Here is a 16,386-nt window from a genome sequence, read left to right as displayed (position 1 = left end):
AATGTAGGGTAGAAAAGAAGCCCACCTCGATCCTTTAGATTTCAAGTTTCGCTTTTCCTTTGATATCACGCTTTACGCACGAATTTTCACCTCTGGATAAGGTATTCCCAATTAGTCACTAACATGGACTTAGTATTATGCATGTCCCTAATTTTTCCCTTTTCCCAACAACAAATGGAAATCACATCATCTCGTCACATATATAATTCATGTATGCCATTCAAAACATAAAGATATAGTTATTTTGCAAAGGTAGAAATCTGGCAGCACTGCGCAACCATTTTATAAAAATAATTTAAAAATCATCCGACTTCCGTTAGGGCTAAAACTTTACGACAAAGCAGTACACTCATCAAATAACTTCCAGTTTAAATTTCATGTCAAAATACCCCTTTTAAGTCGGTCAAATCAAAGACGTAACCTACTAGTCGAGAAAACATGTTTCTGGCAGAATTGCGCAGTCAACTTTAAAAATTCACCAAAATTTCATCTTTTATCCAAATGAGTTGAAATTTAGACACAACATAGCAGACATCATGAAGTTTACTCAGGAAAAAGAATCGGTCCAATAGGAGTTCATTTAGTCAGTAAAAAACGAGTCGGAACTTACTGTTCGGAATCACAGTTTCTCATGCTTTTAGGAATTCGAATTAGGGTTTTCCCCCACTTATTCAAAATCAACCTTTTCATGGTTTTAACATACAAGCATGCTCAAAAGGGTCCTTAGACACATATTTTCATGAAATCACATATCATTCACCGAGGATTCATTAAATCATCAACCAATTGAAATCAAAACTCAATCAAACATACACACACAAATTCCCACCGATTGAATCCCTTAGATTTTAAATCCGTACACTCACTAGATGCATGAGGGAAACAAAAGAAGAGTTGAGATGGAGAGGAGTGAAGAATATAGGTTTGAATTTACCTTTCTTGGACGAAACAATCGGTAGAAAGCGAATAAAACCTTGGTTCTTCAATAATCTCTTGGAAAATTCAAAAGGATCTTGAGTAGAGTAGAAGAACAAGTGGGAGAGTGGAGAAGAGGGTAGGGGGCGTGTGATTGAGGTGGGAGGCGTGTGATAGGGTTTAGGTGTTAGGTTAGTCTTTTATTTATAGAGTTAGGAAATATCCCACAATTAATTGGAGATTTGGGAGAATAATTGTAATAAAGGTTTGAGAGATTTGGGGAGATTTGATGGAGGTAATTGGCTTGTAATTGAGGGAGAATTAAGGAGAATATTCAAAAATCATGGCTTTTTAATTAGCCTTTGATTTAATTTGGTATTTTCATGGAGCAGAATAAAATAATACGGAGCAAGAAAATTAAATAAAAATCCTACCACAATATGGAAATAGGCATGTGATTCAATTCCTTCCACAAGGAAAAATTTCCAAATCTTTAATAAATTAAGGTAAGGAAAGATTTGCTAGGATATTCCAATTAAATCATGGAAAGAAATAAATAAGGGATCAAAATAAATAATGAATAATTTCCTTCTCCCACAAATTAGGAGATTTCGAAATCTCCCTAAGAAACAATAGGGGCCGATTTTTATCAAGAAATAAATAAGATAATTAGGCTTTAGGATTTAATTTGGATAATTATCCCAAAACAAATAATTAAATCCAAGAAAAATAATTCCTCTCCAAATAATAATAATGGTCGAAATTTTCTCCACAAAAGGGCAAGGTAATTATTTATGATCCTAATTAAATCTCACTCCCCTTAAAATATAAGTTACCGCAATATATTTCATTCCACATCAATTAATTTAAGCCACGCCATAAAATCAACGAAATTGACTAGGTCAAATCAAAAGTAGGTCATCGAATCAATCACATAACGATTCATCATTTAATTGCGACAATCAAAGCAATAAATACAACGTCTTAGGGTTCCAAAATTAGGGTTCGAAAAGTGGGGCGTTACAGGCGCACCATTCTGTTATCAAGGACGACGTTCTAGAAGGGGACACGTGTTAGCTTATGAGACGCAAGGACGGAGCTGAGTCACGAATCTGTTACTCAAAAGTGTCATCATTCTAGAAGAAGGGCACGTAGCAATCAATGAGTCGCTCATTCTCAGCATGAGTGAATATTCCCTGTCAAGATCGTTATCCAGCTGGAGGCCGAATCGAGCTTATAAATAGAGGGTATGCCATCACAAGAAGGAATCCGATCCTTTACTTTCCGTCTAGTTTAGCTTAGTTTAGTTCTCTAGCTTAGTCCAGTTCTCTAAAATAGCTTAGCTTAGATAAAGTAATGCGTAGTTAGAAAGGGGAATTAAAGAAGCGCTGCAGAATACTTGTTATCTGTCGGCGTATTCTAAAATTACCCGCCGAGATTCTTCTCGGTTTTACTTGCTTTCTTATTTTCCGAAGTATTAGCTTAGTTTCAATTTCACGTTGTACTGCTCTCAGTTTAGTTTAATCAAAGTTAATACATTTTCATCCTCGCATTTACTGTTACGTTTTCACCTGCAATTCACTTGACCCAGTAGTTAAATTTACCTTGATCAAGTTAGCAAGTTTAATTCTGCCTAGAGTAAAAACAGTAGTTAAAAACTCCCAAGTTAAAGCGTGGCAGCAGGCAACCCCCTGTTCACTACTCACACTCTCGACACACCAACTTCTCTGTGGGATCGATCCCGAACTTGTCGCTTTACTGTTAAAGTAGTGCAAAATTGGGAGTTTACAAATTACATTGGTAGGAAACGAGTGAGAGCGAGTTTGAATCGATCAAGTGGCAACGACATTTGCTAACTGATCTAATCGGCTCAGTTATTTTCAATATAACTTGGTCCGAATTCGCGCCCCTCTCGAGGCCTTCCAAAAACTAATATGGATGGCGAGAGCCCTAGAGAAAGAGGACATCTGTTAGTGACCTAGTCTAACTGCAATATCAGTGCGCGTGTGAATCAGTATGTGCGAGGAAGGGAACCAGGCAACGAAATACTCCCACACAGAAATCGTCGACTCACTCGAAAGAAAGACGTGACTAAAAGACTTAAAAGAGGGAGACCAACAACACTGACACCTAGAAGCTAACTCAATACCCCGATGCTGTAACTTCTAATCCACTGGCAACCTACCATACAATAACCTTGATAGAGGGAAAAGATGAGACTATGACTCTGTGTGTGTGTGTCAACTGGCCAGGAGGGTACCTAGACCTAGCTCTGTCGTTGGGTCTGTGTCTATCTTCCCTATCAACAAAAAAAAATACCTCAACCCACTTCTACTGGCTAGTATAATGGAGTAAGGGTCAAATCCCACAGAGATGGATGTAGGCGAGATACACTTGCGATGACATTCTGGAAGCGGTTGGTTAGCTACCACGCTTTTTTTGGGGTTGAGTTTTACCTAGTCGGAAAATAAAATGGAACCTATACCCCTCCTGACCAGTAGGTCAGGGTGGGCTCTAAATGTTGCGTGATAAAAGAAATTAAAGTGCGTGTGTAAATTACGGTACGAGTGTGCATGTGAGAAACTACTAGACGAAACTTACTAAAAATGGCTAGACAAAAGGTAAAGAGAATCAAAGGACACGCTGGCAGACTGTCTCCTGGGTGTGCAGAAAAGCTGAAAAAATGCAAGTACAAAAGCAAAAAGCAACAAAAGCAACACAAGTGGTCCCATTCTTTGATTGTGACATTATCTTCTTCACCAAGCTAAACAAACAAGATCTAACAAACTCCATTGATGAATGATCAAGCTTGAAAATTTGTAAATGCAATATTTAACTTGAAATCAAGAACGAAAGCTAAGAAAACTGAGATCTACACAAACTGGTCAGCGGGACACAAAATCAGATTCAAGCACTTAAACAACAGAAATCAACGTAAAACTACCAGATCTAGCTACTAGGCAGAAAGAAATAATAAGCAAGCTGAAACACAAAATAAAACTACAATAAACTTCATTGCATTCAAGATTATCACCCAAAAGATGTTCCAACTAAGTAGCTACTGGAATCCAAGTCAAAGGCAAGCAAAAAAAAGTACTTAAACTATTAAAAACAAAGCAAGTAAAAGATTGTTTGGCTCATCGAAAACTGAAACTGGAGGAATTTCTGGAACTACGGCGGCTGGAATGAATCAGGCATGATGCTCCTCGCCGACAGGTGGCCGGAATCTTCAAGTCAGGATGCTTGATTTAGATGGAACTAAGAGCTAGTGGAGCTATTCTCCTCAAAAGTAATGTAGTAGTGATGATAAGTCCTAAGTGAAGTGGTGTCAAAATTCCCCCCTTTTCTTTATGTTCAGCTCCTATTTATAGGGTGGCTTGCCCTAATTTCTAGAGCTTTCTCTTCATGTGGAATGATAATTTTGCCCTTCTTTAGATAGGTGATTATTTCAAGCAAGTCCTTCCTTCTCGTGTCCATTTCTGTAGCATCCATCCTGACCAGTTTGCGTGTTTTCTGCTCATACTAACCAGTTTGCACACTTTTCACAGCTTTTTTCACTCGAATTCCTTCTGAACCTTTCCTCTTGATTTAGTACTTCAACCTGCACACTTTAGCAGCTATTTTGCAGATATTATCCAATAAAGCACCTTATACTGACCAGTAACCAAGGCCGAGAACGAGACTCATCAAACCTCCAAATGAAGATCGAGATGGTGGGGTCATCCCCTCATTCCAAATTAGCCCCAGAATCTCATATTTCGGAAATCTCGTCCGGATGCCCTCCCAGAATGAGGTCACAGAGAACTCGCCATGGCTAGTCAGACTCCAGCACCTCACATCCTTCGCCCCTAACTAGATCAGCGTGGCTCTGATCTGATCGATGGTATCAAGAGGTACACCAAACCTGAAAGATAAGTCATACAACATATCCTCATCCCATGCATGCTCATGCCAGTATGATGCAACGCCTTGAGATTAAGGAGGATCATATCCCGAGACGCACAGATTCCGGATGGGGCTAGCCTGATAAGGCCTATTTCATGCATCGGTTTAGGGGTAAAAAGTACGCTACTTGATCGGTTTATCGCGCAAAAGCAAGTGTTAATTATGCAGGAATGCCGCTTGACCAAGGCAACAAGGCCAAACTGATCAAGCAAGTACAATAGGTGAAAAATGCCAAAAATCGGGGAGTTGATCAAGGGGAGTAATCAAGCAGTTAAGGAGGGGACCACTGGCTTCCTGAGGAAGAACACGTGAGGCTAATGAGCTGGATGGTGCGCATCATTCTGTTAGCAAGGACTACGTTCTAGAAGATGACACGTTCTGATACATGAGACGCAAGGACGGAGCTGAGTCATGAATCTGTTATTGAAAAGCAACGTCATTCTAGAAGGAAGGCACGTAACAATCGATAAGTCGCTCGCTTACAGCGTGAGCGAATATCCTCTGCCAAGATCGTTATCCAGCTGGAGATTATGCGAAGTACCTATAAATAGAGGATGTGCCACCATAATAAAAAAATCTCCTTTTACGTTTTAGTTTACGTTTTAGTTTAGTTTCTCAGTTCTAAAGATAGTTAGAGAAATAGTCAGTTAGAGAGAGGGAGCGCGACAGAGTACTTGATATCTGTTCGGCATTGTCTCGAATTTCTATCCGAGAGAGTTCCTCGGCTTTACTTGCTTTCTTATTTCCCGAAGTTGTTAGCTTAGTTTGATTTCGAGTCGTTCTATAGTTAAAGAATCAATCTTTCTGTATTCTGAATGCTTGCAACACTGTTATGAGTTTTTAGTATAAAATCGAGTTGTTTTGTTTTCGTTCTCGTGTTTACTGTTTTCAAGTTCAGTTTAGCTTTTTAATCTTTGACCAAGTGTTTAATCATGTTGAGTGGCAAGGTGTTTCATGTTTTCCGTAGCATGCTTAGTTAGTTGAGTTCTTATTTTCAGCCTGTCACTTACTTGATCCAGCAGTAATCACTGACTTGATCCAGTAGATAGTTTACTTTGTGCCTAGTGTAAACTCAGTAGTTAAAACTCCCAAAATTAAAGCGTGGCAGCAGCCGAACCCTATTCACTATGCACACACTCGATACACTCGCTTCTTTGTGGGATCGACCCCGAACTTGCCGTTTTACTGTGAAAGTAGTGCGGATTGGGAGTTATATAAATTACATTGGTTGGCTAGTGAGATCGTGAACGCCTTGATCAAGTGGCAACGACATTTGCTAACTGATCCATCCGGTTCAGTTATCTTCCATATAACTTGATCCACACGAATGCGAGAACGCCCAGCTCGCACCAAAATGGCGCCGTTGTCGGGGAAGCATGGTGTTATTCTATGTCTGTGTGTAGTGCATAGGTGTAAATAGTTTTTGTTTCTTTCTTTTCTCATTCGTTTTTCTTTCCTTTTATGAGAAGGTACCAACGTGGTGGGCACTGGAATCATCCTCATATATACAGAGACACTAACGCTCATTGGAGAGTCCAGGAAGCCGGTGTTGTTACGACGCGATACAGAGCCGCATTAGCAGCATTAGCGACCGCTGATCAACTGACCAGCGAAGAAGAAGGAGAACAAAACGCACCACCCCAACCACCACCACTTGAACAAGCAAAAGTAGAGATGGCCCTCGTCGATAACGACTCAGGAATTTGCTCTCTGCACGCGCATGACGAAAAGGAGCCCACCCATGCCATTGCCATTACTCCTGGGATGCGGACCATCGCTATCAAATTAGGAGTGCTGGCAGTTTTGTCCAATTTCTATGGTCTCTCGAAGGAGTGTCCTTACGCCTTTCTAGAGGAATTCTGCAGGTACTGTTATATTCAGCCCGTGCCGGCTGGATCCACGACCGAATATTATAGGCTGAAGGCTATCCCCTTCGTCTTGAAGGGCGATGCGGGAGTCTGGCTTTCGAGGTTGCCAGAAGGATCCATCAGATCCTGGGCCGAGTTCCGGATGATGTTTTTATATCACTTTTTCCCAGCGTCGAAGACGAGTGCCCTTAAGCGGGAGATTACCGAGGCCAGTACTAGGATAGATTCCAAGGGTTGCTCCAAGCATGCCCCAACCACAAGCTGGGAGAGCGGGAGATCTACTCAATTTTCTATGGCGGACTTACAATAGACAACAATAACGATCTTAACCTAGCAGCTCAGGGGTATTTCTCAAAAACCCCATTCAGCCAAGCAAAGAGTATACTAGAGAGATTGATCGAAGCCAAGCGGTCGTATTAGGTCAGAAAATCAAAGGAAAGAGTTACGTAATCTTCTATGCTTCCAAAACTCTAAATCAAGCACAGAAGAATTACGACACGACTGAGAAGGAGATGCTATCGGTGGTCTACGCCTTCGAAAAATTCAGGCCTTATCTGCTAGGCTCGAAAGTGATAGTGTATACTGACCATGCGGCCATTAAATACCTACTAGCAAAGAAGGAATCGAAGCCGCGACTCGATCCTCCTTTTACAAGAATTCAGCTGGGAGGCAGTCGATAAAAAGGGGAGCGAGAATAGAGTAACAAATCATTTGAGACGAATCTTGCAAGAAGACACCGAGGAAGCCATCTCTGACGCTTTCCTTGAAGAGCATCTCTATCTGATCAAATCGACTTCTAAACCTTAGCGGATCAACCGGCCAGAGGGGGTGATCAAGCCATCTACGGAATGGAGTGGTGGATGAAATTCCACTACTCATGCCTAACTCTCATCAGTGAGCAGGAAAAAGGAGTGGCTAGGTACTCATAGGTAGTCTGCTTGATCAAGCGACAGTTTCTTAATCTATTAAACTGATCAAGTGACGTCCTAGGGGAACCCGGTCAAGTCCTTAGTAATTAGTGTAAATATTTTTCATATGTTAGGTTTTAAATCTTAGGAAAATAAAAGTTGAAAGGAAGGAAGAAACTGATCAAGTGGTACTATTTGAGTTGTCATCTGGAATTAATTGACCACTTGATCAGATTGAATTTGAATTTAATTTAGGGGTACAGTGATTGCATTGATCAGGGCAGGTGATGATACGACGTGCGCAGTCATTGAAAAGAAAGAACTAACTACTGCATTGGACAAAATGGTACTGGAGAGAAGAGGCATATCAGAGAAGCTAAGCCAGCTGGTACTCTGAAAAGGCGCGCCTGTACGTGGGGAGTCGCAGGGATCTCAATAGCCGGGATATCAGTATAAAAGGCGGTTTTCAGATCGGTATATCACTTTTATCCAAACGCCTACAGTACTTTACATTTGCTCTCATCCGATTTCTCCAAAGAATCAGAACCTTTGCCCAAATTATCATCTTCTCCACCTAAACCCATCACCATTACCAGTAAAAATGCAGATCACCCAACTTAGCACTTCATCATCATCTTCCGATGCCGGCACCGACAGTGGTGACCGGAGATCCGTCGGCCTTCTACACCAACAACCACTGTCCCTCCACCACAAACCAGCACCGCCGCTCCACTGCCCAAAGTGGATGAAGAGGCCATACGACGCTTAGATAGGATCCTCTGGAGTATGCCCTCCGAGATGGATTGTAACATCCCAAAATTTTTGCTACTCTTATTTTAATATGCCAATTGGGAATTTTATTTATGAAATTTAATTGTTGCTACGTGATTGAGTTGGCCATGTGGAATAAATTGTCATGGGTGATTTGGAATGAAGTGTTATTTATATTTTTTTCAATGTGGGAAATTAATCTAAATAATAGCATGCATTTTGTTCTAGCCAAATAAAGTGGCTATTTTCGGCCCCTACAATTATTGGAAACTATATTCTTTTTCTTGTATTTAATTAATTGTTTTGGGATATTTATCCAAATTAAATCCAAAACAAACTATTCCAAACTTGTACTACATGAATTTCGAACCCTAGCCTATTCTTGGGGGATTTCGAAAAAATCCCCTAATTTAATTAGGAGGATGGATTATTTCTTTGATTTAATTGGTACCTTGTTGATTCCCTTCATTATTTTAAATCCAATTAAATCTTGTCACATTTTGTTTCCTCACCATAATTTGATTAATATTCAAATTATTCCCTTGTGGGAATAATACCCAAATTTTCGGCCCCTTTGATTAAGAAGGAAATAATAATTGTTTCCCTGCTTTGTGGAATTCCTTCTATTCAAATAAATACCAAATTAATACCTACGTCAAATTAATTGGGGATGTGAATATTTTCCTTGTATTGTGCTTCCATTTCACACGCCCCTTACGCATCAAATTTCATTGTGAAAATTTATTTAATTGTTACCTATTTTATGGGAGTCCTTTCCTATAAAGAAATTACCAAATTTAAATCCTATTCTTATTTAATTGAGGATTTAAATAATTTTCCTTGTGCACCCATTAAATTTTCGCTCTCCCCCTTTTATTTCCTACTTGAAGATTTAATTTATTTTGTTCCCTTGTTTATGAAATATTCATTGTTTTAATTCCTAAGTTGTGAATATATTTCTCTCCAAGTAAATACCAAATAAATTCCGTGTCAATTTAATAGATAATTTTTGAAAATTTCCTTCTTTTAATTGTGTGATTTTATTTATTGGCCTCAATTTTATTCCTCCATAATTAATTAATAAATTAATTTAGTTGGGGATTAAACCTACTATAAAATCACCTAAACCTAACCCTAGCCCCCATATTTTTTCCCCTCCCAACCGTCCACCTCTCTCTCCCTCACTCTCACACGCCTCCTCCCTCTCTACATTCTCTCCAAAAACTCTCCTTCAATCCTTGTTCTTGCATCCATTGGAGTTGGAATTTCAAGAGTTTTCGAGGAATCACATCAATCCTTGTTTCTACCGTTTGATTTTGATTTAAGAAGGTATAATTTAAAATATTTTCCTCATCCTTTCCATTGAATCGTTGTTCTTGAATCCCTCATGCATATAGTGAGTGTATGAATCATAGATCGCAAAATTTATCGGTGGGAATTTATGTTTGTGTGAGAAAATTTGTGGATGTGCGATTTTGATTGAATATGTGTGAGGTTTGGATGATTCATTGGTGAATTATGTGTGAATATACGAGAATATGATTGTGAGAACTTTTTGAAGCATGATTGTGTGTTAGAAGCATGAATAAATGTGTTTGGATGAATGAGGAATAAACCCTAATTTCAAAATTGTGAAGCCTGAAAACTGTGGTGTTTGAATAGTGGATTCCGACATGTGTTTGACCAACCAAACGCTCATATTTTGTCACGAATTTTTAACTGAGTAAATTTTGAGGTGTTTTCTGTGTTGTGTGTGAATTTAAGCCCCTTTTGACGAAAGATGAAAATTTAATAAACATTTGAAGTTGACTGCGCAATTCTGCCAGAAACTTGTATTCTCGCCCAGAGAGTTTCATTTTTTATTTGACCAACCAAATGGCCTTATCTTGATGTGCATTTTTGACTGGATGAAATTTGAAGAGTCTTCTGTGTTTTGTGAAAATTTCAGCCTCATTGAACATCGGATGAAGTTTTGGTAAATTTTTCAATCGAATCGCGCAGTACTGCCAGAATTTTTATGTTCCGACCAGAGGGTTGCATTGTTGTTTTTTGTGACTCCCCGCTTTTTTTAATTCTTTTTTTTTATTAATTCAGATTTATTAGCTCGATTAATTGCAATTAGAAAACATGCAGACATGTGATTCTGTTGTAACCTCCGACGTTGAATCAAATTAAGCCTATTGGGAGAATTTGAGTACAAAAGAAAAATTGCAAGAATAAAAGTAATTTGGATACTTTTATTAAGGAAAAGTGGGCGCATACAATTTACTTTACATCCGAAAATTTAATGAAGAAAATACTACACCACTTCTTGAGCTACAAATCCAAGAATTTTACAATAATGGATATACAATTTCTCTCTACTCAAAACTATAGTATGAGTAGGAGAGTAGGTCAAAATGAGTGTAAGCCAATCTTCCCCTCCATCTCTCTCGAAAATCCCCTCCACCAAGCCCCAAGAAGGTGTTAGGATTGGTATACTGAAAAGCATATTTCGAGCATATTGCACGGATAGAATTGCTTGTATACAATAAACTCTACAATCTACTTTTAACCCAAGGCGAGAAGAATTAATTTTATCACATTGGTGTTTGCTTATGCATTTATAAGATGTTTCTCAAACATTTAAATGTATAAGAAGCAAATAAGTCTAATTCTTCTACATAGTAGACTGGTCGTGAACGACGTTCACAGAAGGTGACGCAGTCGGTCCTTTGTAGAAGAGAAATAGAATTTCACAACCCAGATATGCTTTGGCTACCTATCGTGAAAGGTTGCAGTGTCAGTCCGCATGTTTCCTTACCTTAGGAAATAAATGACACTGGTGTAGTATAGCACTGAAGGATCTAACAGTTGAGATAAGTCTTTCTTGCTATTTACTGAAAGACGAGGTCTCGGTGATTCTTAATCATTGTTGACATAACATTGAGCATACGATATTGATTATGCACTACTTTGATTTATCAAATGATGCGGATTTTTCGCAATCCAAGAATCCTGGTATCTTGGGTAGTGGTGATCAATGTCTAGAGGTGCTAGTATTGTTATTGCAATGAATCGTGTACTGGGTAAGTCCAGTTTGATAATATCCTCAAGAGGTGTTCGAAAAAGGTTTTATTATTCAGAAACCCGGCCGGTTGGAATTTATTCCAGAATAATAAATAAAGATTTTGAACTAGACAACTCTTGGAAAAAAGATATTAATTAATTATAGTCAAATAGCAGACTTAAATTAATTAATGGATATTTATATCTTAAACACGGGAAATAATAAATTAAAGAGGTAAAGCCCGGATTACTCGTAATTTGGGATATGACGGGCAGTCAATATTATTATACTATAGTGGATGATAATAATATTCTATTGGACTTGTATTAAATTGAGGCTCAATTTAATTAGTAAAAGTCCAACAGGTTTGGCCCAAGTCCAACCTCCATGGATCCCTAATCTGGCTCATCATAACTCTTTATAAAAGGAGATTAGAAAGGAGATTAAATGAGAATTTAATCATTAATTTTCGTGCTCCCCTGTGGGAGTGGACGAAAATCGGTTTTTGAGAAAACTTATATTCTGTCTTCTTTCTAATCAAGCCCTTTTCGATTCTGACAAGCTTTGCCCACCCAAAGGTCATTATCTGAGTTCGGGATACAGATTAGAAGATTTGTGGTTGAGTACGAAGAACATCACGTGGAGAAGGCGCAAGCAATCGTCGATTCTTTGGAGAATCAGATCGGTAAATCTAAACCGTAGGAATTCATGTTTTAGGTTTTTATTCCTTTTACATGAATTATGTGCGTTCTTGGATGCAATTCTGTGTTTAACATGTAGTTAATTAATCCCATAATCGGTCAAATAGATCCGTAGATCTGATTTATTTGTGAATGCATGACTTCCGCTGTGCAAGGGGTCATTTTGGAACTCACAAGTAAAGGGAAAGGAAGTGCATGCACAATTAGAAGATGAGGAACAGTAGAGCTACATAGGTCAGCCATTAGGCTGCAAACTAGAATCAAGATCAGCTCCCTTTACCACATCCACACGTTTCATCAAAGGGGGAAAGTGAACAAATGGACACTGTGGGACAAGCTTACTAGACAGGTCCATTTAGGCAATCAGCCTGCCATTCCATCTCCCACGAAAATAGTCAAAAGGGCAGCCCCAAGGTTTTCATCGAATAGGTAAGATTCCCATAAACATTAAACTCAAAAGGAGACTGAGGTTGTAACCAAAATTGGGATCACAATGCCCCAAATCTCTGCCACAAGAAGCCAAAGGAATGGCTTATAAATACCGCCCTCCCCTCCCCACTCCACACATTTTTTCTGCAAAATTCTCGCAAGGCAAGGGAGTGCAGCGGAGTAAGGAGCGGCGATGCGGAGCAGCGGCAGTGAGGAGGGCAGACCGAGAGGGTGCACCGAGCAAGGTAATTCCCTCAACCCCATCACCACTCTTGCATCATATAGAACAAGTAGTAGCCAAGAACTTAGAACTTTTCCATAGGATCATCACACAAGTATGGAGATAAAATAGTAGGCAACCTTTAAACAAGGACTCAAGAGGACTTAGACTAGCCCCACAAATAAGTGGAATAAATTAGCACCACCAAGCAGTCCAGTAGCAATAAACACCCATTGGTAATCAATTTAGAGCAAGCTCTCCCCAAGATCACAACTTGAGATAGACAACAACGTTACTGCCCAACTTTCCATCAAAGCACAAAAATCACAGGAGCAAGGATTTGATATAACAAAACAATAGCAAGCTGCTGCTTTAGCTCATAATAGAGCGATTAAAAGGAAAGGGGGATGTGACTTAGCTTAAGAGGAAGGTTGCCGACGACGGCGAAACTCCGGAAACTCCCGCGGAGAAATTTCTGGCCGCGGCTGAGGAAGAGGGAGGGAGGCGACGCTTCCTCTCCACTGCTGACTCGCCGAGAGGGAGTGCACTCGCCGGAGGAACCGCGGTGGAGCCGGCCGAAAACGTCGACGCGTCGAGACGGAGGAGAGGGAGAAGCTGCTACTCAAATTGGTGGAGGATCCCTAAATTGAATTGGGGAAATAGGAATGTGAGGATAGATGGGTGACGATGGAGGGAGTATATTGAGTATTGGGCCCTTTTTTTCTATATACTCCAATTAAAGAATGGAGTTATGTGGAAAAGGAATTTGGGCCACTAGATTTAATTGGTAACTGGGCCACTTTAAATTAATTAAGAGGACTTTGGCCTAGAATTTAAATGGAAGAAATTAGCGGACTTGGAAGATAAATATTGTTGGAAAGGAATTAATTTAAGGAATTAAGCTTGAAGCTTAATCAAATTAATTTCTGAAATTTTTAAGTTTCCGAAGATGGAAAATATTGAGTTGGAGCTCAGCTAGTTACTTTTTCTCGAATAGCGTGTCGAGTTCTTAAGTGGGAAAATATTGAAATGGAGAAGCGAAGGGCCGACCGGCGTCGCCCCGCGACGCCATGGGCGGCCTAAGAGGCCTTAAGAAGCCTTAAGAAATCTTAAGAAAATCCGACAGAAAGGATTTAAGAAGGATTTTAAGAATCCATATTTAATTAAGAGAAAATAGAATTTCTCAAATTTAGTGAGCGGGATAATTTAAGTGTGGTTGTACAACAAAGCCGAGTTAGGATTTAAGAAAAATTCTATAAGCCGAGACTAAGAGATAGGATGCATGCATTCTTTTCTCAGAGAAAAAAAAATAGTTAGAGTATTAATTAGCGTTTTACGCTATCTATTTGTAAAAGAATTTGTTCAAGAGGCAAGAGAGGCCGAACGAGGAATTGTTAATTGGAGATAAGCATAACAGATGGGCTTTCTTTTAATATCCAGCACTATAGTGTGGATATAAAGCAAATATTTTGAAGTTATGAAATATCATCCTTTCTCAAAAATGGATATGTGATCATTTCATTTAAAGTTGTTGTCATGCCATAAAATGTTTGTTTTCGAGACCTGTCTGTGAGGGCTATATGCCGAAAGTTTGGCGATGCCAAAAATTTGATAAAGAATTCGGTTCCCAATAGGACCGCAAATCCTATTCGGAATTTCGTGCGCGAGCGCTGTGAGCCATCCTAGAGAGAGGTTGGCCGGCGAGGGTGTTCGTTGGAGGTGGCCACCTTCACGGCACACTGGATTCTCAGACATGGTGGATATATCAAGAACTTAGACTGATAAGTCAGACTTTAAGATCACAAAAGAATTTAGTATGCTCGGGCCTTTTAAGAAAAATCTCGTGTGATACTGTTGATGGATGACAACTATATTTGTATGTTTTATTTTCGGCATGTGTCCACTGAGTACTCCTGTACTCAGCCCTGCATGTATTTATAAATGTGCAGGTTGAACGTCAAGATGGAGAAGAATTGATCGGAGTCAATGCTATTACATAATCGTGTGGATTTCTCGACGATTCGTGTCTTCATACACGAAGTCGTTCAGCAGGGACCTATTCCGCTGTGTTTTGGTAAATGAGAATAGTAATGTCTCATCATTGAACTCTGATTCAGTTGACATGTCAAATTATTCTATTCTGAGATTGTATCAAATACTTGACTGTTATTTTGTAATATCACATTTGGCCTTCGGCAAGTCCTTCAGATTCTACCCCATTTCTATCCCCGCTTCTTTAATCCCCCATTAGTCGTGAATTACTCAATCTTGTTATCCTTAACAAGAATTGGGTTGTGACATTTTTACTGACCAAATGATATGATTTCGGTGTGACATTTTAACTGGACGTGCTTGAATGTGTTTACTGTGTAGTGACCAAAATTTAGCTTCATATGAGGTCGGATGGATGTTTGGTGATTTTTACAAAATGACTGTGCAGTTCTACCAGATTTCTGTTATGTCAAAATAATACTTGTTGCCAAGTTTGGGTGAATTATATGATGCATGTATGATCAAGGAATGTATCTTATGACGTGATTATGTGTGATAAGTTGAGAAATATTATGGCATGTTTTTCCTTATGTTGATGAATGTTGGGGTGGGTAATTTAAGAGAACGATGAAAGGAACGATAGGACATGCATGATAATTTGTATTGATGGAAGGCTGATTGTGTTGTGGTGTTGGCAAAGGTTGTTGTGTGTACGTGAGCACAAGGAACGAGGGTTGCTTTGAGTTGGGTATTGTATTGTTTAAGCAAGCGAGGTGGGCTTTCTTTTACAAATCTCTTTACCTTTCGAAAACATGATGTGGTGTTATAAGGGTGGTTTAACTTGTTATGTCATGCCATGTTGTTTTTATTTATGAGATTGTTGCCTGATGCCTAGTTCGTCTGAGCTTGCTCCGTTAGGCTATATGGTTGTGTTGTGAAACGAATTCGGGTCTGAGTAGGGCATCAAACCCTATCAGGTTGTGTACACTGGTGGGATCATGAGCCGTCCTTGCTAGTCGGCCGGTCTCGTGGGCGAATAGTGTGGCCACACTATCGTCGCACTGTGGAATGGTGATTGTGATTGATGGATTATTGAGAAAATGGGGAGATTGTTTGACTGGCCAGTCTATGAAACGTTTTTGTATTCTCGATGATATTTCTTAACTACATGTAAAACTCGAGATCACTGGTATGGATGACATAACTGTTATAAAATGTTTTCGGCATGAGCCCATTGAGTACAACAAGTACTCAGCCTTGCATATGTTTTCCCTATGTGCAGGTTGAGCGGGATGTTGCGATGGATGTTGAGTCGGCCTAGGAATTTTGGATGCGTTGTGTCCTCATACATAGGCGTCATCCTATGACTCTCTTGATAACCTATTTCCGCTGCTATTATTGAAACTGTGTCGCAAGAATTTATTTTATTTCGTACGATTTTGTCTTGTCAAATACTTTGAGACTTTAACCCGCTGCTTACTTCGTTACTCTAAAATGGTTTCCGTAAACTAAAACAAATGTTCTTTTAGGAGTTAATTGGATTTTTTATATTTATTTTTCCGTTGTTTTCTTTGAAAAATTGTTTGCT

The 16,386-nt window shown here is 39.3% G+C and overlaps 1 long non-coding RNA gene across 1 annotated transcript; it reads left to right on the top strand.

The window, feature by feature from the left end:
• Nucleotides 1-12,190: 12,190 nt before the first annotated feature.
• LOC121810951 lies at nt 12,191-15,148 on the top strand. Its single transcript, XR_006052488.1, has 2 exons — nt 12,191-12,831; nt 14,756-15,148. It is a non-coding gene; the product is annotated as an uncharacterized LOC121810951 (long non-coding RNA).
• Nucleotides 15,149-16,386: the final 1,238 nt, after the last annotated feature.

This window comes from Salvia splendens, chromosome 7, assembly GCF_004379255.2.
Source record: "Salvia splendens isolate huo1 chromosome 7, SspV2, whole genome shotgun sequence".
NCBI classification, from domain to species: domain Eukaryota; kingdom Viridiplantae; phylum Streptophyta; class Magnoliopsida; order Lamiales; family Lamiaceae; genus Salvia; species Salvia splendens.
This window is presented reverse-complemented; position numbering and strand designations above follow the sequence as displayed.